Here is a 23158-nt window from a genome sequence, read left to right as displayed (position 1 = left end):
GGAAGTTTAAAATTACTGTATTTGGGTAGATCTCGTCCCGAAGACAGTAAGCTATTTCTCGCTGGTTGTGCATTATTATTTGCTACAATATCATGCATAGATCGACACATGTCCACTTTATTCTAATGCCATTTGTCCTGGTGGGATTAATATGGATAGCTAAATCATATACTTCACTCCTTCAGCCCAAAAATAAAAAAAGATAGGGTCAGTAGATTATGATCACTGAATATGGAGGGAACAACGCTAAGGTTGCCCCACATGGATATATCCGGGGCAGACACTAGTATATAATCAATAATAGAAAACATATTTCTCCCTGTAAAAGTTGGAAGTAAATCCCCTTGAGGCCACAGCACCCCCTAAGTAGATGGAGATCGTATTTTGAGGTCATTTAGTTTAGAGCTTCTCCATGCTCATTATGGCGGAAATGATCATCTCCCTCACCATCCGCATAAGCGAGGCTGCATTCATGGTTATTGGGCATATCACATGCCTGAATATTAAAATCTCCTACCCATAACAGAACATAGTTGGTGCTAATTGGAGCTAAAAATATTTCAAGGGCCTAGTCAAGGGCTGTAACCACTTGCTACGTGCCGAATCAAAGACAATATTATAGAAATGTACAAGTATCAGGTCTTTCCGTCCCTTTTTGCTTAGCCATAATATCTGTGTGTGGGGTCCCACTGAAGTAGCCTTTTTGACCCTAAATGGACTTTTGTTGGAAATAAGTGTCTATAAACCCCCCTTTTGCTCGTCCTGCTTGTGACCCGATGGCTGCTAAAGAATATGAGGAATATCCATCTATGTGTACAGGGTTTGTACACCAGGTTTCCTGTAGACATATAATGTCATAACTAGATATAGTGTTAACCCAGTCAATATTCCCAACCTTTTTTATTAGCCTATTCGCATGCAGGTTACAAACTCTAACCCTTCCCTAGTGGGTTGTCCTGCCGGCTCAATGTATGTTATACATGTGGGTATAATATTGACCCAAAAAAGGTCTTTGTCGGAGACCTCACATGCCTCCCCTACCTCGGCTACTATAGCTTCAACTAACCAACCCATAAAGGGTGCCTTTCTTATGTATGGGCAGCCCCTTGGGCATAGCTTGCTTAGCTGACTAGCTGTATAAGACATTTTGGGGTCCCTCTCTGACAACTATTAGGATCCTCATGTGACGGTTAGTTTGGCAACCTAACCATACCATGCATTAAGTTCAACTCCGGCCGCACCTCGCATCCCAGGTACAGGGCTCCATTGGTGGTGAGCCGCATCAAATACGTCCACACAGGCAGTTAAATTCTTAACCACCAAATACGAGTGCACTCACAGGAAAGTAGATAGCAAAGTGCTTTAATGTGCAAGCCTCAAAAAGCACTTAGATACGGGTTTTGGTATGAAGCCTTTTTCAATGTCAGTTTGAATCTTTGTACAAAACTAATTTAAAGCAAAAGAAATGCATTACGTGAATTCTTCAAAACTAAGAAAGGTCGTAATGCGATTCAATTTTACAGATTTATACGGCGGCCATCTTAGAACTTGCAGGAAACGTAATACATGAGTTTATAAAGCTTAGTCGTGACAATTTGGGAAGCAGTCAGAAACAGGGATACTTTAAAAATGATCATACCAACTCATAATTCAAGTAATAGTTGTAGGTATCCCACCAATGCATTGTAAAATTCAAATCTGTACATTCAAAATGTCCCACGTTGTCCTGTAATCACGCCCTGAATGGGCAATCAAACAAACAAACAAATTTGCAACAGAAAAGAAATATATGTATATAGTGATATTGTCTTACTAAGACGACCAATCATTATTGACATAAATAATTTGCCACTAGGTATTGCCAATTCTTCATCGCTGTTTAATCTGATTGGGAACTTCAAATTGAGTTGAATGATATATCGAGATTCCAATTTTCTTAGGGATTTTTCACGATCACCACCTCTAATGGTTTTTAATATTCTATCAACACCAAAGTACTTCAAGAGATTAGTGTCACTGTTATGTTTCAGATTAAAGTGTAGTACAACAGAATAGTTGGAATATATTTTTTTTAATGGCAAGAATGTGCTCTAAGATCTTTTTTGGAATTGCAATTTGGATTTCCCTAAGTACTGTATGTCGTATGGGCACTTTTAAACATACACTGCAAAATCAGAAGTACAGGTAATGAATTTGGTGATTTTTTTGGTGTTTTCATGTGGGCAATACATAGGTGCTCTTCCATTACATTGGTGATTGTTCCAAGATTTGTACGCCACCCATAATCCAATCTCCTCTCTACGCAGATCCTGGGGTTAACAGCAGTTACAATATTCCCCAGACCTCCGGTGCATTGCGTTCATTTGCACATGTTGTTACACTCAGTAAGAAATATGAGTGACTGGGATTAAAAAAGACAAGTTATAGCCTTGTCATTATTTGATGAGAACGTAAATACTAATGAGACTATAGGTGCGATATTGGTTAAAACATCAATTGGACTCTCTTTAAAACAACATTTAACATAATTGGAGAAGTTGATCAAACTGGAAAATAATAAATGGTGGGAAATTACCACATTACCCAATTACATTGAAGTGTGGAGGGTACCCAGAGGACTCAGGATATCAATTATCCCCACATATGAAATATGATCCTGAATTACTACAGGAATGGACAGAGTTCATGGCAAAAACATGAAAGGAATGTTAGAGATACGTGAAATACCCCAAAATTGATTTGGAAAACACCAGAAAGGAATTGGCAAAAGTTTGCAACCTGATCAAAAACAAAGACAACACTACCTTGATTGAATTCTTGAAAAACTAGGAAACTAGAGTAAACAAATACAAAGAGGACATCAAATTAAAAAATAATTAAAATCCATATGAGACAAAAAAGATTACACTGAAGGGAGAATTCTTATCCTCACCAGGAGTTTTGACTCACTTCAAAGAGATCTTAGAATAAACCAGCAACAACGCCACGAAGAGCTCTTATCCATTGGTTCAAGCTCTGACATTAGTGTGGAACTAGAAGATCCTTCATGAACAATCCCTTTAGGGACACACCCCATGACTTTTTATCAGGAAATTCAGCTGTAAAACAAAAGCAGGACATTTCACCACGCAAACACCGGGGAAGAGGCAGAGGATGTGCAAAAAGATGAAAAGCCAACAAGCAGGGGTGACAGGAACAAGTGCAGAAATTTTCATCAATCATTGAGTGCCAAAGACAAATATAATTCAGTGATAAACCTATTGGAAAGACCTTTGAACCTAAATGAAAAATCTGTCTTTGTTTTAAGATTATCATTTTGCCCTCTGAACAACTTCGACTACATCAGCACCCACATTGATCTGTTTCTCTTTGTAAGGAAGCTCAAGTTACAGAAAAAGTCTGCCATGAATAAAGGAATAAGGACACACAGAACCCAAGGAGGGTATGAAAGAAGGACAAATTAATCTAACTCTGAATTACAAGACATCAACTCTATTCTCACTATACATGAATTAGAGCTGTATGATGAGGTCGCAAGACTCAATGATGTAGGACACACACTGCACGATTTGGGGTTTTGATGTGGACTTTGCCCAAAGTAGTGGTATGAGATCTAAGTCATGGTATAATCCCAATGTTGCTCATGATACTATTGAAAATTTTCACAACATGATGACTCACGAGTTGATGACATTACAAGCACAAAGGTTCACATACACAAATAATAACATCACACAGGCTCAGAGATCAGCACTGCGAGATTTAATTAATGATCCTTCTATAATCATAAATCCCTCAGATAAGGGAGGTAATATTACTGTAATGAATATTGTGGATTACAGAGCTGAAGCTATAAGACAACTAAGTTATATTGAATGTTATTAACCTGTTTCTGGGAAAACCTATAAACAGTTCATCCGTAGCTATCATGAATTACTTAACGGGTGGCAATGGAAGGATTTGCTAGATGGTGATCGTGAATATAACATTCTCAAAGAAGAGCATCCTAAAGTGCCAAGCCTATATATTTTGCCGAAGGTTCAAAAGAATCCTATAGCACCACCAAGGAGGCCTATAGTCACCTCCTTTGGAGACCTATTACAAAATACTGTTTTATCACTTTTTGGCACTGTATGTGTTGGGATTAAGATCATACTGTCAAGAAAGAACATATTTCTTGAAGAGAATACATGAATCGCATAGGAGAACATCTATACTATGTTTACCTTAGTTGTCTGTTTGTTACATATGTGCATAGAACAGACGAAGGGGATTGAGGCATGTGCATATTACTTCCGAAGACCTATCCAGTATAATGATTGCATATGTATGTTGAAAAACATGATGACATATTGTCTTGCGAACAATATCTTCTTGTTTGAGGACACACTAAATCGCCACTGTTCTGGGGCTGCTATGGCACCTGCTTCACCCCCAGATTTGCAAATGTATTCCTTGGCTGGTGGGAGGAGCAGGTGGTCTGGAAAGATAATAAAGATAGGTACACCCAACACATACCTATTTCAATCAGATATATTGATGATTTGAACCTCATTCGGGAGAGGGACACCAAGCTGGCTATGGCATTTATCAATGTACTGTAACACAATGATCTGAATTTGGCTTCTACACACAAAAAGAGTAATACTCCCAGTGATCCAGTGATTTTTTTTATACATCTCCATCTATGTAAAAGATGAAAAATTGACAACCTCCCTACACAGAAAAGAAAACACAGGTACTAGCATATCACACGCTAAAAGTCACTACCCTAACTCACTAAAATGGAGCATCCCCAATGGGGAGCTCTTAAGAGCTAGGTGTAACTGTAGTGACAGTGAAGACTTCAATATTTAGCAACAAAATATTGTAGAGATATTTGCTAAAAAAGGCTATCCCAAGAAAATTCTCAAACGAGCACTAAATAGGATCAAACAAGGGGAAGTCTTCTTCAAAACGAGTATCCCCAAAATCAGTTCAGGGAACAAGGGTAGTTCTACACACAGATTCATAACTACTTACAATAAATGTTCTTATAAAGTGAGGGGTCTCATTAAACAACATTGGAAAATACTCAAAGCTGACCCCATCATAGGTCCCTTGCTTGATATCTATTTGGTCATAACACACAGAAAGCCCAATTCACTAAAGGAAATGATTGTCCATAGTTATATCATGCCTGAAAAATCTTCCTGGCTTAATCCCTCATCAGGTTTTCACAAATGCAGTTCCTGCGCAGCTTGTAAGAATAGCGATAACCAGAGAACTATGAATTTGGTGATTTTCAGTGTTTTCCTGTGGGCAATATTATGCACAGGAAAACACATAAAAATCACCAAATTCATTAACTGTACTTCTGATTTTGTAGTGTGTGTTTTGGAGTGCCCATGCAACTTACCATACATAGGGAGCACTAAATAGAAAGTCAATAAAATAATCTTAGAGCACCTTCATGCCATTACAATTAACAATTCTAACTATCCTTTTGCACAACACTTTTATCTGAAACATACTAGTGACACTAATGTCTTGAAGTACTTTGTTATTGATAGAATAACAAAAACCATTAGGGGTGGTGATTGTGAAAAATCCCTAAGAATATTGGAATCTTGATATATCATTCTACTCAATTCCAAGTTGCCATGTAGATTAAAAAGTGATGAGGAATTGTCAATACATATTGGCAAATAATGTACTCTATGTCCTCTATGACAGGTGTAACTGATGATTATTCTATGTATGTTATACTCCCCCTCTGGTTGGAAATGTACCAAAAATGTATGAATTGTTCCTTCTATATGGTGAATAGTTTTTTTATGTAATTTCCACAGAATGTTTATTTTATGTAAGTTATCCTTCACCTTCTTCTATTGCACATTATTCACTTTATGAATCACAGGTTAGATGGGCACTATTTTGGTTTATTACTGTATATATTGTTGAGGATATACCAATACGTATGGCATCCACACTCGCTGTGGCACAGAACCCATCTACAAGGAAGCCAGTGAGCAGCTGCTCACTGTCAAACGCAGACCCATATCTGTGTACTGATTGTTCCTGACCTCTCTGCAGCCTTTCATGCAACTGATAACAACATCCTCTTAGAGAGCATGACTACTTCACTGGGTATCAATGGCTTACTTCAGATCAAAGTAAAACTGTTTGCTTTCTTATTTTCCAAATCACCTGTCAGGTGAGACTGGCCCCCATCCTGTCCTCCAACAACATCACTGGAGTAGTGACCCATGGATTAACCTTATAGCCAACTTCAGCAATTTCTATGTGGCTTCAGATCGCCAATCCTCAACAGATTTTCACAAATGCAGTTCCTGCGCAGCTTGTAAGAATAGCGATAACCAGAGAACCAGAGAACTATGAATTTGGTGATTTTCAGTGTTTTCCTGTGGGCAATATTATGCACAGGAAAACACCGAAAAATCACCAAATTCATTAACTGTACTTCTGATTTTGTAGTGTGTGTTTTGGAGTGCCCATGCAACTTACCATACATAGGGAGCACTAAATAGAAAGTCAATAAAATAATCTTAGAGCACCTTCATGCCATTACAATTAACAATTCTAACTATCCTTTTGCACAACACTTTTATCTGAAACATACTAGTGACACTAATGTCTTGAAGTACTTTGTTATTGATAGAATAACAAAAACCATTAGGGGTGGTGATTGTGAAAAATCCCTAAGAATATTGGAATCTTGATATATCATTCTACTCAATTCCAAGTTGCCATGTAGATTAAAAAGTGATGAGGAATTGTCAATACATATTGGCAAATAATGTACTCTATGTCCTCTATGACAGGTGTAACTGATGATTATTCTATGTATGTTATACTCCCCCTCTGGTTGGAAATGTACCAAAAATGTATGAATTGTTCCTTCTATATGGTGAATAGTTTTTTTATGTAATTTCCACAGAATGTTTATTTTATGTAAGTTATCCTTCACCTTCTTCTATTGCACATTATTCACTTTATGAATCACAGGTTAGATGGGCACTATTTTGGTTTATTACTGTATATATTGTTGAGGATATACCAATACGTATGGCATCCACACTCGCTGTGGCACAGAACCCATCTACAAGGAAGCCAGTGAGCAGCTGCTCACTGTCAAACGCAGACCCATATCTGTGTACTGATTGTTCCTGACCTCTCTGCAGCCTTTCATGCAACTGATAACAACATCCTCTTAGAGAGCATGACTACTTCACTGGGTATCAATGGCTTACTTCAGATCAAAGTAAAACTGTTTGCTTTCTTATTTTCCAAATCACCTGTCAGGTGAGACTGGCCCCCATCCTGTCCTCCAACAACATCACTGGAGTAGTGACCCATGGATTAACCTTATAGCCAACTTCAGCAATTTCTATGTGGCTTCAGATCGCCAATCCTCAACAGATTTTCACAAATGCAGTTCCTGCGCAGCTTGTAAGAATAGCGATAACCAGAGAACCAGAGAACTATGAATTTGGTGATTTTCAGTGTTTTCCTGTGGGCAATATTATGCACAGGAAAACACCGAAAAATCACCAAATTCATTAACTGTACTTCTGATTTTGTAGTGTGTGTTTTGGAGTGCCCATGCAACTTACCATACATAGGGAGCACTAAATAGCAAGTCAATAAACTAATCTTAGAGCACCTTCATGCCATTACAATTAACAATTCTAACTATCCTTTTGCACAACACTTTTATCTGAAACATACTAGTGACACTAATGTCTTGAAGTACTTTGTTATTGATAGAATAACAAAAACCATTAGGGCTGGTGATTGTGAAAAATCCCTAAGAATATTGGAATCTTGATATGTCATTCTACTCAATTCCAAGTTGCCATGTAGATTAAAAAGTGATGAGGAATTGGCAATACATATTGGCAAATAATGTACTCTATGTCTTAAACTGTACAAGAAGGCCAGGGTTGCAGAGAGGTCTCAGACTATCTTCCCCATGCCCAGACATGGATCAATGCCAATCACTTCTGCAATAATGACTCGAAGACTGTGACACTACTACTAGGACCTGTTAATCAAGGAGAATGCGCACTCACACAGCTGCTAAGGCTGTGTTGCCCAGTGCTCCAAAGTAGATAGTCCACAACATATGAATGTACTTTTATATTGACTTGTTTTGTGACTCAAAGTAAGGTCTTTTTTAGCAAGTGCAAAGTCATTAACAATGACATTGATTAAGACTGAGTCAATAATAATAATCAAATTACATTCATCTTTAAAATCATCCAATCTGGATTACTAAAATGCTGCAAGATTATATATGCTCCAGATTATACATGGTTAAAGTGCAAGATGCAAAATAAAGTGCATTATAACAAGTAAACAGCAACAAACAAAATGCATCCATCTTTGGATCATCAAACTGAATTTGCTAAAATACTCAGCAATACCAGATTATAATATTTAAAGTAAGGTAGTCAGCATAACACCTTACTACCTTCTAAGGCTCCGAATTAGAATAATCCCTTTCTTACAAATTTCTTACAAAACCACACTTATTATCCGAGTAATCATGATAGACTTCAAGTTTTTAATGGTCTTTAAATCAGGCACCTGGCCCAAAGCCTTCAAAACCCGAAGTGAATTTAGAACCATGCTCCTAGCCTTTCTACATCTCCTCAGCCTTGAAGACTCTACAGTGGTTGCCAATAAAGAAAATCAAAATGTGTGACTTTTTAAAGTCATACAGCCAATGAAGAACTAGCTAACTGAAAAGGCTACTTCAAGCTACCAGTGACAAAATAATGTTGATCAACACCCCAAAACCAGTTGCGGGGGTGCATGGAGATCTACGTGGGTAGATCAGTACAAAACCAAGACTTTATCCTCTAGAGCTTCCTTCTGCTGACTCTTTGACTTGGACCCGACTGTGTCAAGTTCAACTGATCGCCTGTTCTGCTCCATTCAGGCTTCATAGAGTACCGAACTGCTGTTTTACTATCGCATCTTTACCCCAACCATGCCTGACACAGGACTCCCTCCTGAAGGCAGGAAGGGGCTATACAATGACACAACATCTTACAAATACAACAAAATTAAATAAGTCATAATAACCTGCACAAATCATCCATAGCAGCCAGAAAAAGGTGTTTCTCACAGCGACTTCAAGCTATTTTTGAAATAGCATGACAGAAACACAAAGGTATGTCTGGTTGTGGGCTGAACAGATTGCACAGTCTGCATTTCAAGTATGTTGGTACTGCTACATTATATCAGAAAGAGCATACTTTAGTAAGCAATGACACCATAAGTCAAATTAGTGAAGCCAATGCACATCCATTGCATGCAGTCTTAGGATCTGAGAAAAGGGACAGAATTTTGCAGGTGCCCCACAGGAGGTAACAGGTGTTTGCATCCGCTTTGCATGTCCCTGGGGCATTTTAGTATTACTGAAGGGGCCGCAGAGACTTGTGCGGCCACTTCTGTAATACTGAAAGCGCTGGCGTACATACAGCGCCAGAGCTTCCTCAAGAGGGCATTCCCTCATTTGCATGGGACGTGGCCCCATGCAAATAAGGGAATCCCTTTGCCTCTGGGTCTGCGTCGCATTACAGAAGTGGGTGCAGAGGCAAAAAAGCTCTCAGGAGTTGCACTGTCTGGACACCCCCTTGATAGCAGCCCTCTGGCAGGGGGAAGTGAGCCCCAATGACCTCACAGACATCCCCTTGCAAGCGGGTGCGGTCACTCACTGCACCCACCTGAAAGGTGATCTCTAATGCCCTTTAAAAGTGCAGACGGGTTGCCACCTGCACGAAGAAACACTGAGTGACTTTAAAGTAGCTGCTCTGTTGTTCACATGAATGCGCTGCCCCAAGGGCAACACGAGTTCCCGGCTGCATTTGGGACAGTGTATTGACCATATTGCTGCGTATTTTCCTGGATTTGTGCTGGCGCACCTTTTGAAAGGTGTGCCCAGCACAATCCAGGAAAATATGCTGCCGCCATAATATGTACCCAAGATGTGCTTGAAAAAATGTGCAAAGGTCCTGATTGCACATTACTATAATTAACACGTGGGGGGTTTGAGGTCTAGAACAACCGATGCAAATTCTTCCTAATTTTCGATGATAAAACGTTTCAACAATTGAATCAAAGAATAAAAGCATAAATGATAGGCATACCGAGCAGTGGTAGGTCAGACTATCATTTACAGAAATGCAAGCTGTTACAATATATCATACTGAAAATAAGGCTCATGTATGATAAATGTACATATATGTACATTAGTGATGACACTCAAAAGTAGTGTGCGTCCTATCGAGGTATCCTCATTTCTGTAGAGTTAACAGCAAAGACGGTAATATTTATGGTAACTGTTTTGCCCCGGTACAAGAAAAAGTAAATATTTAGAGAAATTAAGGAAGGAAGGAGCAATTGAGCAGTATTAGTTTCAGTTCTCTTTTGAACGTTTGTAACGATTGATTGTCATGGAAGGTAGGCTGAATAAAGTGCTAAACTACATTTAAACTCTATGGTTGAGTAGCCCTATTTTGCATTTTTTAGACACTCAGGAACATATTTACATAGAAATTACGGAGTGCTGTGCTGCAAGCAATTTAGCAGCTCTGCACTGCGTCATTTCATAAACGCAAGGATGCACCGTATTCAAAAAAATACGGCGAACCCCAGTGTTTTCCCATGTGCCGGCGCTAAAACAGCTGCCTAGTGCCAGCACAGGCACTCTTTCTCCATGGTGCAAGGGTGCCTGCATTGCAGGGATGATTGTATATGTGCAGGAAGGGACACCTTCCTGCACATAAACAGTTCTTAAAGGTGACTTGCTCCTTCTATGTGCGCTGTAGAATGCAGCATATATATAAAGCCGCATCTGGTGGCTCAGTGGACTAATGCATTCACTGCAGGGGTCTGTGTTCGACCTCATGGTCACAGATTCAAATCCCCGCAGGTTCACTCAGCCTTTCATCCATCTGAGGTCAATAAAATGAGTACCATTGAGTTGGGTAACAATAAACATCTGTTATTCAGCGCCAAGATGAAAGTGCAGTTTACAAATACACATGTTATGAAGAGGAGAAATTAAAGTATTCCTCCTTGTTGCACCAGTCTAACACCTGCTTTTCAATGGCATTAATTATTGGATGTGCCTCAGATTTACACATCCTTGTAAATCTGGTGCACCATCAAAAAGCAATGGGTGTTTTGGTGGAACACCTACAGCAACACCCATTTCACACCTCTTTCACGCAGATACCGGTTCCAAAACTTTGCAGATAAGAAGCAAAAAAGAGCAACAGCCCATCCTGCCTTTTTTCATAGTGGAACCACCTCCAGATTGTTACCCGATTACCTTAGGCTGCGGCTTGAATGTTGTCTAATCTACACCTCTGGTTCCCCGTCCCCTGATACATCCAGCAGATGAAACGAAGGAAGAAGTGTCAGAACACAAGGGCCCAGGCCATGGACATGTAGTCCAGATATACTGCAGCCTCAGACTAACCAATTCTTCTATAGACAGAAAATCTACACCAATCCTTGAAGCCAGTGAGCACATTGAAGTGAATATATTCCCAGAGCTGTATTATACAACATGTTTCTTTCATGCATCCATCCATTCATCAATTTATATAGCATAAATGCTCCAGTTTTACTTGTAGGAATTTCACCGACCACTGTGAGTGATATTTCTCAAGTTTGACCTGTAAAGAGTTTGGGCCTCATTTATGAGAAGTGACTTATCGCTGCGTGAAAACAGCGATGCGTCATTTCTCAGTGCGCCCTCCTTGCGAAATGATGGATGTGTCATATTTACTTTATGATGCATCATGTCGCAAGGAGTTACATATACGTCAGTATTTCTGACGTATCTGTAGGCGCAAAAGTGATGAATTGCTGGAGGGTGTCACAAAAGTGACACAACTCCAGCAGTGTGTCCTTTCACATGGTGTGAAAGGGCCTGCGACAGTCATATGCCTGCTGTGAGGCCGCCGTAAGATATTGACGCATTTGCACTCTAGAAGTGGTGCAGTGAAATCTCATAGACTTCGCTGCATCACTTCTACAAGGCATACTTACGTGGGAACGCCCACCCTGCATACATTATATCTGACGCAGGTATAATGTAGCGCAGGGGTTTACAAAGTTACGCATCTGCTTAGATGCGTCACCTTGTAAATAGGACGCAACAGGGGCATGTTTCATGCCGTCGATGCGTCACAAAGAGTGGCGCAACAAAAGAGCAAAACTGTTGCAGGGCCTCATTATTAAGGCCCTAAATTCCTGAAGAAGAGTAGATAGTGAGAGTTTTGGCTCACCATAGCCATGACACAGGTCTGAACAGTTCTGTTCTTTTATGTGCCTTGGTACCCTCTCTCCTCCTGAACGTCAGCTGACCAGAAGAGCGGCACTTTTGTCATGAATGTGAGCAGCAGCGAGTTCAAACGTTATGTTATGTTAAGTTATGTTATTATGCACTTGTAGAGCGCGTTATCACCCAGGGGTATCTAAGCGCTATCAGCGGACATACACCATCAGCAGAGCAAGGAGCCACCAACTCACAGAGGCCCCCATGCCTCTAAGAAAAGCACAGTCTTTAGTTTCTTCCTAAAAGGAAGGAGATTAGCTTCCTTCCGAAGCTCAGCTGGTAGGCGGTTCAACGCCTGGGGAATGGTACTAGAAAAGGCTCTACCGCCCAAAGACACAAGGTTAAACCTAGGACAGACTAAATTACAAGCCCCAGCTGACCGAAGGGCCCTGCTTGCCATGTAATTGACCAGGCGGTCTTTGATGTAGCTAGGGGCAGAGCCATATATGGCCTTATGTGCTATACAAAGGCTTTTAAATTTGATTCTCTGGGCAATTGGAAGCCAATGCAAGTCCTGCAGCAGAGGCGTTGCTCGGGTCTGCCTAGGTTTCCTAAAAATTAATATGGCCGCATCGTTCATCACAACCTGGAGCCTTCCCAGAAGATTTTTCGGTAGCCCAAAATACAAGGAGTTACCGTAGTCAAGACGTGCCAGGATCAAGGCGGATACCGCCAGTCTCAGGGTGGAAAAGGACAGCAAGGAAGATAGTTTCCGAAGCTAGCGTAGCAGGCCAACACATGTGCCCACCACGGCCGACACCTGCTGTGTCATAGATAGCCGAGCATCAATTTTGATGCCTAAGCTTTTTACTGCCACTGCAGGTCCTGGAAACGGCCCTAATTCAACTGGCCAGAACAGGTCACTCCATGGATTTGAGGCTGTGGTGACTGCCAGAACTTCAGTTTTATCAGGGTTTATTTTTGATGAGTTAGCCGACATCCAGTTGATGGTAAACTTGAGAATGTCTTGCATTCTCAGGTAAGCCGTTGATGAACGGTCGATCTGGATCAGAATGTGAGTGTCGTCGGCGTAATTATAAACCCTACAGTCCATCCGGTTTAGAGCTGCTATCAAAGGCTGCAGGTAGATGTTAAAGAGCAGAGGTGATAGAGCCGAACCCTGGGGCACACCACAGATCAACTTGGTTGGCTCAGACACCAGATCTGCTAGTTGCACTCGCTGCGAGCGTTCGGCCAAGAAGGAGGTCAGCCAAGCCAGAACCGTGTCCTGTATCCCTTGGTTCTTTATCCGTGCCACTAATCGGTCATGATTCACGGTGTCAAACGCCGCGGATAAGTCCAATAAGACCAGGGCACACGGAGCTTTCCTATCCGCCCTGAGTCTCAGATCATCCAGCACGGAGAGCATCACGAATTCCGTGCTGTGATGAGCTCTGAAGCCCGCCTGATTAGGCTCGAGGAGATGGTTACTTTCCAGAAACTGGCTGAGGGATTGTAAGACATGCTGCTCTAGAATTTTAGCCAAGAAAGGCAACTGAGAGATTGGCCTGAAATTCTTAAGATTCTTTGGATCTGCACCTGGTTTCTTTAAAAGAGGGACCACCTGTGCTTCCTTAAAATTAGAAGGGACAATTCCCATCTCCAGGGAGTGGTTCAGGAGGGCAAGTACTTTATCCTCCATCCCAGACCATCCCAGCTTAAAAATTTTGGGCGGGCAGGGGTCCGCTGGAGATCCTGACTTCAACCGGCCCATTAAAGTCGACAGGGACTCCTTAGTGAGAGCTGGCAGCCTAGTCAAAATGTCCATTGTCCGTCTAGGGAGGGAAGATGGAGGTTCAATTGAACAATGTAAAATTGTGGTACGACTGATGTCTAACATCAAGTCCCTTATCTTATCCGCGAAGAAAGTTTGGAAATCTTGGCAGTCATTTTGACGAAATGTCGGGCTACGCGTCCTAGCCGTCCGCAAGTCGTTTAAAACTTTAAACACTTCTTTCTGCGGATTTGCAGCCTCAGAGATTATTGCCTCATAGAATTCAGCCTTCCTCAGATGGATGGCTTTTTTATACGCTGTAAACTTCAGCGTATAAGCAGCCAAAGCACTGGGCTTGCGGGACTTACGCCAGACCCTCTCGCATTGGCGAAGGACTTGTTTTTGTTCCCTGAGAGTATTATCGAACCAGGGTGCCCCCTTGCCCTTGTCTATCAGTCTAACTCTATGAGCTGGTGCTACTATCTCGATGGCATCCTTAATTGTGGATAGTAAGGAACCACTTTCGGTCTCCAGATCATCCTTCCCGGTTAGGGAGTGATCAGAGTGTAGCAAGATAGCTGTTAAGACAGTCCCCTTAACCTGTTTCCAACTACGCAGCATTTTCCAACCTGGTTCAACTTTTGCTCTTCTTGTAAAGAGTGGATATTGGCTTTCAATTAGGTGGTGGTCTGACCAAGAACAAGGGGAGACCACCAGTGGAGCGATGAGTTGGCAGGTAGACCAAACCAGATCCAGGGTATGACCCTTCTCATGTGTGGGCCCCCACTCAATCTGACTAAGTCCCAGAGATGTTAGGACATCTTCAAGATGTTTTGTCTGCCCATCCTTCGGGGAGATTTCCCAATGAAAATTAAAATCCCTGAGCACCACCAACCCTTCATAGCGGGAGCGAAGGTCATGAACCAGTTTTAAAAAAGGCTCCATGAACCCAATTGTGGTATTAGGTGGGCGGTAGACTAAGAGGAAGACCACACAGTTTGTAGGGGAACAGAACTTAACTCCCAGTACATCAGCACCTTCTATACATTCAGAGCAGAGTGTCTCAGTCTTCAAAGAGTCGTTGAAAAGGAAGGCAACACCACCACCCCTCATGTTATCAGGCCAATCAGCATAGATAGCAGAATATTTAGGGGGCAGAGCTGCCACCAAATCCGGCATAGACGAGTCATTAAGCCAGGATTCCGTGACACACAACAGGTCCGTCTTGTCCTCTTGCAAGAGCGAGAAGACCTCGAGGCAGTGTCTCTGCAGCGAGCGGGTATTAAGTAATGTGAATCTGCACCCTTGGCCGTCCCTCACAGTCTGCAGGCTGCTGACCGGAGGCAGCTCTGTGTAAAGTGACTTATGCGATGATCACCTTTTCCTCTTCATTAAGAAAATCAAATAAACTAGAGCCCTATTTGCATACTTCTTGTATATAGGCAGAGTGTTTGTTAAGTTTTAAGGTGATATTCATATTAGGACAGAACTAATTAATACACCTACTAAACACAGTAATCAAGATACACTTATAAAATAAAAGTAATTACTATATATCTACAGCTACAGTTAAGCATTAAATGTGTGGTAAAATACTAATACCATATGTAATAACCCATCAGGAAGTGGTACAATGAATTGGATAAGGTTATAGAATGCAGAGTAGGGTAAAATGAAGAAAAAAAGAAAAGGGGGAACAGAAGAGAGGAAGAAAAAGTTAAAAGATGGTAGAAATAACGAATAATATTAGCAAAAAGAGCCTTTAACCATGAGATAACCTCATTGGGCACCATTGGAAGAGCTTGAGCAGTCTGCCGGGACTGCAAGAGCTACCCTGAAGGAAGGGGGTAGGATTGACTTCCCTCATGCCATCCGCAGAGCCGCCTGGGCAGAGCATGCTGGTACAATATATGACCTATTGAGCCTGTCAGGGAAACCATGGCTACAGGGCTGGCCTTGTGATTTAACTGCGTTTATTAACTGACCAATGACACCATGGACAGCTCACACCCTCTGATGGATAAACACGCGGGTAGGGTGATCTGCAGGAGGACGCGATACTGTAGAACTTCTTTCACATTTATGCTATGGGGTCACAGTGCTCCTATGTCTGAGTGAACGCGTCCCCGTTTGGCCTATTGACGTGCAGTTCCAGGGTCAAAGGCAGGTTTGGGGTGTCGCAAACGAGAGTGGGGGCACACAAGGCTCCCCTGGGGAGGCAGCAGGGCCTGCCTTTAGCATGGGCAAGCTGGGCCCAAGCCCAGGGCGCCAAAATTCAGAGGGGCGAACGGAGCTGTGTGCATTAAGGTAATGCCAAAAGCAACACCCCTTTTGTCGTGCTCCACCCTTGCCCATGTCTCTGCGTGTTGGTTTCTGTCTGATTCTCCAGTAAGTGGTTTTAATCTTTTATTATAATAAGGTGGTCAATGTGTTAACACTTCATTCCTTGCCCTCCTTTCGCCGTCTACCCCCTGCTGACACACACCTCACATCAGCGTGGTGCAAGTAAACTATCGGCGATTTAAGTGAGCTGTCTCTACTTAGCCAGGGACTGACCGGTGAACTCAAAAGGGCCCCTATGCTGACCTCATTTAATTCGCTAGCATCAGCAAGGGCTCCAGATTTCGTCCGCCCAGGGCGCTATCTTAACAAAGGCCGGCTTTGGGGGGGCAGCCTGCTAGATCACAGACCTCATGACTGCAGGCCACTGTATCTGGAGCAAAGCCACGGATCTTTAGCTCTGTACATGCGCCTCGGAACTGACGCATTCTGTTTCTCGGTGCAATATTTCCAAGCTTGACTGTGTCACCGATGCCAGGCACAAAATTATCTGAAGAGGCATTTCTCCGCCTTACCGGAACGATATTGTTGGCAGTACTCATGTTAACCAAAAATAACTCCCCACTCCCACGCAGGTGCAATTTGTTAGGCAATGCGGTTTATTTTATGGCCTGCGTCGGTGCTTCCGGCTCCCATGCGGCGCCGTGTGGGGTTCTGAGTCTCGGAACACTCGCTCCCCTCACCTCCCTTCAAACTCTGCGGAGCCGCAGTGTGCTTTTTCACAAGCCCAGCGGGGATCCGGGCAGACCGCCGACGGCCGCCGCGTCTGCCCAGACCCGCCCCCTCCCTGACTGTCTGCGCTCGGCCCCTCCGTGAAGGGGATGATGCGCCAATCAGTCCCAGCTTTCTTCTCAACTCCTGGAACTGCAGCAAGGGGACGCCGGAGTACCGCAGCCCCTCGTCCTGACAGAGAGCCCTCCGCCGCGGGAGCATACCGCGAGCCCTCGTCGTGACTGGAAACTGGTCGGTGAACCGCGGCTCTTTGTCGTGACAGGACGCTGCCCGGTGCACCGCGGTCCCTTGTCCTGACAGACTGCCCTCCGCAGCGGGAGGTTGCCAGCCTACCTCGAGCCCTCGTCGTGACTGGAAACTGGTCGGTGCACCGCGGCTCCTTGTCCTGACAGGAGGCTGCCTGGTGCACCGCGGTCCCTTGTCGGGACAGGTGTAACCCGGCCTCTTGTCCTGACAGGAGGCTGCCCCGTGCACCATGGCTCCTTGTCCTCACAGGTGTAACCCGGCTCCGTGTCCTGACTTGAGGCTGCCCGGTGTAACCTGGCCCCTTGTCGCGACAGGAGACTGCCCGGTGCACAGCGGGCTCTTGTCGTGACAGGAGGGTGCACCGCTAAGCCTTGTCGTGACAGGAGGCTGCCCGGTGCACCGTGGCCCCAGCTGTAGGGCCATACGGGACACGTCTCTGTTGCAGCTCTAATATGCTCCACGCTGTGCTGCCAAACCAGTACTATATGCTTTAGTCCTATTTAACAGTTAGGGAATTGTTACAGCGCACTTCAATGAACGTTCAGAACTTGGAAGGGAGCAAACGACACCCTCCGTGTCTATTTCCTAGGTCTCTGCCGAGCATGTGCTCCGGCTGAGCACCCACGCACAAACTTCGCTGATGACATTTGTATGGAGATCGGCTCTGCCGGCAGGCCACAAAGCCTATTTCCCCCGCAAAGCCTATTTAATGGGGATCTGTCACAACATGCAGAGCTGTAACGCCCAGTCGTTATATCCTTACCCAAAAGTCTGTGGTAGCAGAAGGAACCAGCGCTCCATTCGTCATTGAATCACGATAGCGCCTGGAATGCAGCTTGTGTCCTTCAGGACAGCTGCGCGCCAGAGCGCTGGCATGTACCCCATCGGTACGATTGCTATTTTGTATTCTTATTAGTATGCGTTCCGATCCATTCTCTGGTATACTTTAAAATATACACTGTGCAAAATAAAGTCTCTTCTTACTTACCGACAGGATGGTTCTTCGGTGATGGAGTGCAGCTGTGCGCTTTAGGGAAATCCCGTGTAGTCCCACATGTCATCGTTGTGCATTGCAGCCCCCCTGGAGTCCCCGCTCCCCGAGGGACAGGCGTGTGAGCTGGAGGGGTGCTGGAGGGCCGGAGGGCTCCCGCTTCCCGAGCCGTAGGCTCCTCCCCGCGGCGCCGCTGTCCCACGCTTCTGGTGCTGATCCTGCGCGGCAACTCTCTGCTCTCAGCGAGTTTCTCACCTCTGCGCTCACCTCCGCCACGGGTTCCTCTCGCTGTTATTATCATGTTCGAGCTGAGCTGTAGGTGCCAGCTCGTCACCCAGCTCCCCCTTCTCCTCCTCTCCTACATGATCTCTCCCCCGAGGTACCGGATGTCAGAAGGGGGGGAGCTGCTCGGGACCTTGAAGCAGAAACGCCACCATTTCCTCCGCCCCGGGTTGCTGGGTGCGGTACCAACGGGAGGGAAAGTGAATATGATCGTCTGGTATGGAGCTGAGGCACGCATTAGCAAGCCACGCCGCATCTTCTAAAATGTGGAGCGTGACAAGTAACGTGCCAGCTCCTTCCTTCTTTCATCCCCTAGACTACCCTCATTCATTCATCTCCCACCTTTATCTTAGAGGCCCATAACCCAACCACACGAAGTTAGTTAGTTAGTTCCTTCCTTCCTTCCTTCCTTCCTTCCTTCCTTCCTTCCTTCCTTCCTTCCTTCCTTCCTTCCTTCCTTCCTTCCTTCCTTCCTTCCTTCCTTCCTTCCTTCCTTCCTTCCTTCCTTCCTTCCTTCCTTCCTTCCTTCCTTCCTTCCTCCCTCCCCCCTTCCTTCCTTCCTTCCTTCCTTCCCCTAGACTCCCCGTATTCATTCATTGTTTCCTTCCTTCTCTCCCACCATTATCCACATTATTCCTTGCTTCTCCCATCCTTTACCACCTTTTATCACTACATCCCTTGCTTCTTCCTTTCCCCTTCCTTTCTTCCCCTCCTCGCTCTCTGCCTCCCTTCCTTCTCCCTTCCGTTGTAGATCTTTATGTTTTTGTCGACTCTGGCTTCGTGCGGTCCTTGTGTTTTTAATGTCTCCCTTCTCCAGGAAACAGATTTACTTACAAATCAATTACAGCTTCACTCCGACTTTTTTAAATCTTTCGTAACCCTTTATAGCTCTCAGTTCTTCCCCTTCTCACCATTTCATAGTCCATCAGTCTCATTTCTATGCATGCTCATTTTCCATTAACGCTCCCTCTGCAGCCACGCGCGCGCTCACTAACACCCCCACACGCCCACGTAAACACGGAGATGCTAGCTACTTCCATGTGGTTATTGTACTGAGACAGAGTGCCTCATTACTGTGCATTTAACGCAGGAGCTGATGGAGGAGGGAGCTGTGATTATTACAATGGGAGATTGAAGCTAGCAGTGGTACACAAATGGAAATTAAGGGCCCGCCTAGCAACAGAACAGAGAGGCTCGCTAACATTTAGAAATCACTTAATGCTCGCTAACTAAATGTTCTCTATTTTACCGTGCTGCAAGCAATAAAAGCTCACACATGTGTTTACTCCAGAATGCAGTAAAAAAGAAAGTAAAATACAGTGCTTAATGCGTTATATTTAACAAAACGTTATCCCGGGCTCTTTCGTGAGTCATGGAAGAACGGGTATATGATTGATGTTTCTCTTCCATGACAGTTCTTGTTTTTTTTTTTTACCAAAGATGGTTCCGAAATTAAATCCAGCTAGAAAAAGTTGTTAGGCGGCCTGTAACTAGCACCACAGTGGCAAACCGCACGTTTAACATCAGGAGAACAACGAACGATGCCTGTTTCTGTGAAATACAAGGCTTGATTTGGCTTCTCTAAATCTGCGCGCACTGTGAAGCCAAAAACATAGTCTGCGCAAAAGCACACATATGCTCAACCCTAATTGTGCTGGCAGCTTAGTGTACAGTGCGGAATTTATAAAGCTGCAACACCCTACTTGACCACGGGGTGGTGTTGTGACTCCATCGAAAGATTCTTATCTGCGCAATTTGATTAGATATGGGTCTGAGGAAACGTTGGTTTTAGGAATCAGTTTGCAGTAAAATGCACGTGTGTTGACGGCAGAGCCGTCATACTGCAAGTGCAAAATGTTCCTATTTTTTTGGGGGGGAAATCTGTTTATTAGCATAGTGTTTCGAGCAATATTACAGAGTGAACAGTAAACATCGCAAAATGTTCCTATTTTTATACACATGCACTCCATATAATAATGTTTTCAAACATTAATAGGCAATATGTAAGAATATTTCAAAGCTTTATCTTTCATCGATCTGCTTGCCTGCTAGCCCGCCTGTTGACAGATATGTCAACTTTTCTGCTCATCCATCCGGTCATCTATACTCATAAGTAATCCATCCACCCATCTGTCCATCCATCTTTATTTTTAGATTTACTTACCAGCCTGGTATTTAGTTGAGCAACTTTTAAGTCTTTTGTTGTTTGTGTGTGTGTTTACGTGTCACGCATACTCACCTACGTGCCTGCGTATGTGCGTGTTTGTGTGCGTGAGAGGGGTATGGATGCCTGGAAGAGTATTGATTCGAGTAGGCAGAGCCCCAGTATTGTCTCCTTTGCCCACCCCACACACATTGTTTATTACACTTTGTAGGCTAGAGTTTAGAATTTGGACGGATTTTGTTTTTTGACCCTGCAGGTCGCAGTAGATGTTCGATTACACTCAGTCAATCACTCATAATTTTACTGTATGATTAATAAAATCTTTACAATGTCAGTGCGGAGTCTCTTAAAAAAAGCAATGCGTGAGGTATTAATAAAAAAGCAATATCTGGTTAACACAAGTGCATGAAATAAGTTAAAATGCCATAATGAAAACTTTTAATACAGTATTATCAGATACCATTTGATACACTAAGAAGGATTTGAGATTAGCCGCAGACACTACAGGTGCAGATTACTAAAGATAACTGTGATTTCCGATTACATTTCTTTATTGAGGTAAAACCCCACAAATAGACCCAACTCGCATGTTGCTGCAAGCAAGATAACATATCACCCTTCCACCGAGCCCTCTTTAACTGCTCTCGCTGTGTCGGCGAGTGGGACGCTTTGCTGCTTTGCTGTGGATTTGCCTGCCACCAGTCTACTTCTTGCGGAACCCGCTCCGCGGGTCCCGCTGCGTGAGGAGTGTTTTGCCTGCTGCACGCTGAAGGGGATTCTGAGGGAAGTACTTTCGCGGGGCTGCGAGCGAGTGCGTGAGCTCCTCTGGGACTGCATCTCCCAGGAGCCCCGCCAGCCCTGAAGACCTACACCTGGGCCGCTCTCCCCGACCCCTCCTACCCTTCCACCGAGCCCTCATTAACTGCTCTCGCTGTGTCGGCGAGTGGGACGCTTTGCTGCTTTGCTGCTGGGAGAAGCCCGGGACAAGGGCGGGCCGTCTGTGGCCGTCAGTGGCCGAAGGTGGCTGGGCTGGGCCCATTCTCTTGATCCCACTTTCCATTACAATCAAGGCAATGCCCTCGCCTCCACCACGGGAAACCCCCTCAAGGGATGGCGCCTCTAGCTCTGGGACTCTGGATAATTATTTTAAACCCACTAAAGGAGACGCGGACAAGGAAAGCTCGCTCGAGAAACGTAGGGTGGAGCGCAGGCGCTCCATTGAATCTATGAAAACCAGACCTTTGACCGATATCATCCCTTACCCCACCACTCAAGAGGAAGGCACGCCACCTAGCAGTCTAATTAATTCGACACTCAAGGACTTTCCCGTCTTACTAAGGGAAATTCCCTTTACCCCAGGGAAAGCGCCTGGAAAAAACACAGAGCCAGCCCCCCTAGAGTCCTCTCATACTCCTGTTAACCTGGTAACCCAAACCCCACCTATGCAAATAGCTAATAAGAGCAAGTCCAAATTAAACGTAGTGGTGGAGTTACATAGGCCCCCACCCAGCAAACGTGCTCGGAAAACAGTGGGGGGTCGGGGGAAATCCAAAATATCACATCTTGACTTTGGCAAGAAACACACTAACACCGTTCTACCGGGGAAGCCTACGGAGATAGTGCCCACCATCCCACCCCCTAAGCCCCCAAACCCCAGTATAACTGCCACCACCAAAGAACCAGAGGTTATTTCTTCGAACCTAAACCTTCCACTCTCTGCCACGGGGAGCATCGAATTCCTACTCCGCTCCCTTTTGCAGCCCATTAGCGACAGCCTAAAAAAAGTCGAGATTAGGCTCACCTTACTAGAAACTTCTCTTACCACTCTGAACACTCTAGTAAGTAAGCAGACAAAGCTAGTGGGAACCCATTCCTCTGCTGGGGATCCTTCCAAAGTAGAAGCTGCAACTAATGCCAATAAAGCCCCCCCCAGAAACCCGCCACCTGCCCCTCCTTTGCAACCCCTTATGGCCATTCAACTCCAGGCACGACACAATAACCAAAGCAACAGACCTACTCACCCATTGGATCAAGCCCCCCATAGCTCTCAAACAGAGACCTCTGGAATACATCAAGAACAGGTTAACGCCCCCCCACACACGCCCGTTTGGCCTACCCCCAGACCACGGAGGCCAGACCTCCCGCCTGAAGCCAATAGACTAATGGTGGTCTTAGCAGGTGCCCCCCACTTAAGATCAGGGGAAAACGAGGATTACCAATCCCTTAAGAAAAAGGTAATCAAATGGCTTAACTGGAACCGACCCTTGCCATCCCATTTCAATAACGAAATCATCATGGTGAGAAGGGTCCCATGGCTAGGGAAGACCA

At 44.3% G+C, this 23158-nt stretch overlaps 2 protein-coding genes across 2 annotated transcripts in view; one reads left to right on the top strand and one right to left on the bottom strand.

Annotated features, from left to right (window-relative positions):
• The window catches only part of GABRA5 (gamma-aminobutyric acid type A receptor subunit alpha5), a 552901-nt gene extending 534113 nt beyond the window's left edge, over nt 1–18788 (bottom strand). Inside the window, exon 1 of the mRNA XM_086934182.1 lies at nt 18382–18788. The gene's annotated coding sequence lies outside the window, so the exon portion shown is untranslated. The remainder of the gene's footprint in view (nt 1–18381) is intronic.
• Nucleotides 1–23158, top strand: part of GABRB3 (gamma-aminobutyric acid type A receptor subunit beta3) — a 1175948-nt gene that overhangs the window by 357411 nt on the left and 795379 nt on the right. The gene's annotated exons all lie outside the window — the stretch shown is intronic.

Source organism: Lissotriton vulgaris, chromosome 8 (assembly GCF_964263255.1).
Source record: "Lissotriton vulgaris chromosome 8, aLisVul1.2, whole genome shotgun sequence".
Classification (NCBI taxonomy): domain Eukaryota; kingdom Metazoa; phylum Chordata; class Amphibia; order Caudata; family Salamandridae; genus Lissotriton; species Lissotriton vulgaris.
The sequence above is the reverse complement of the archived record's forward strand: the minus strand, read 5'-3'. Positions and strand labels throughout refer to the sequence as shown.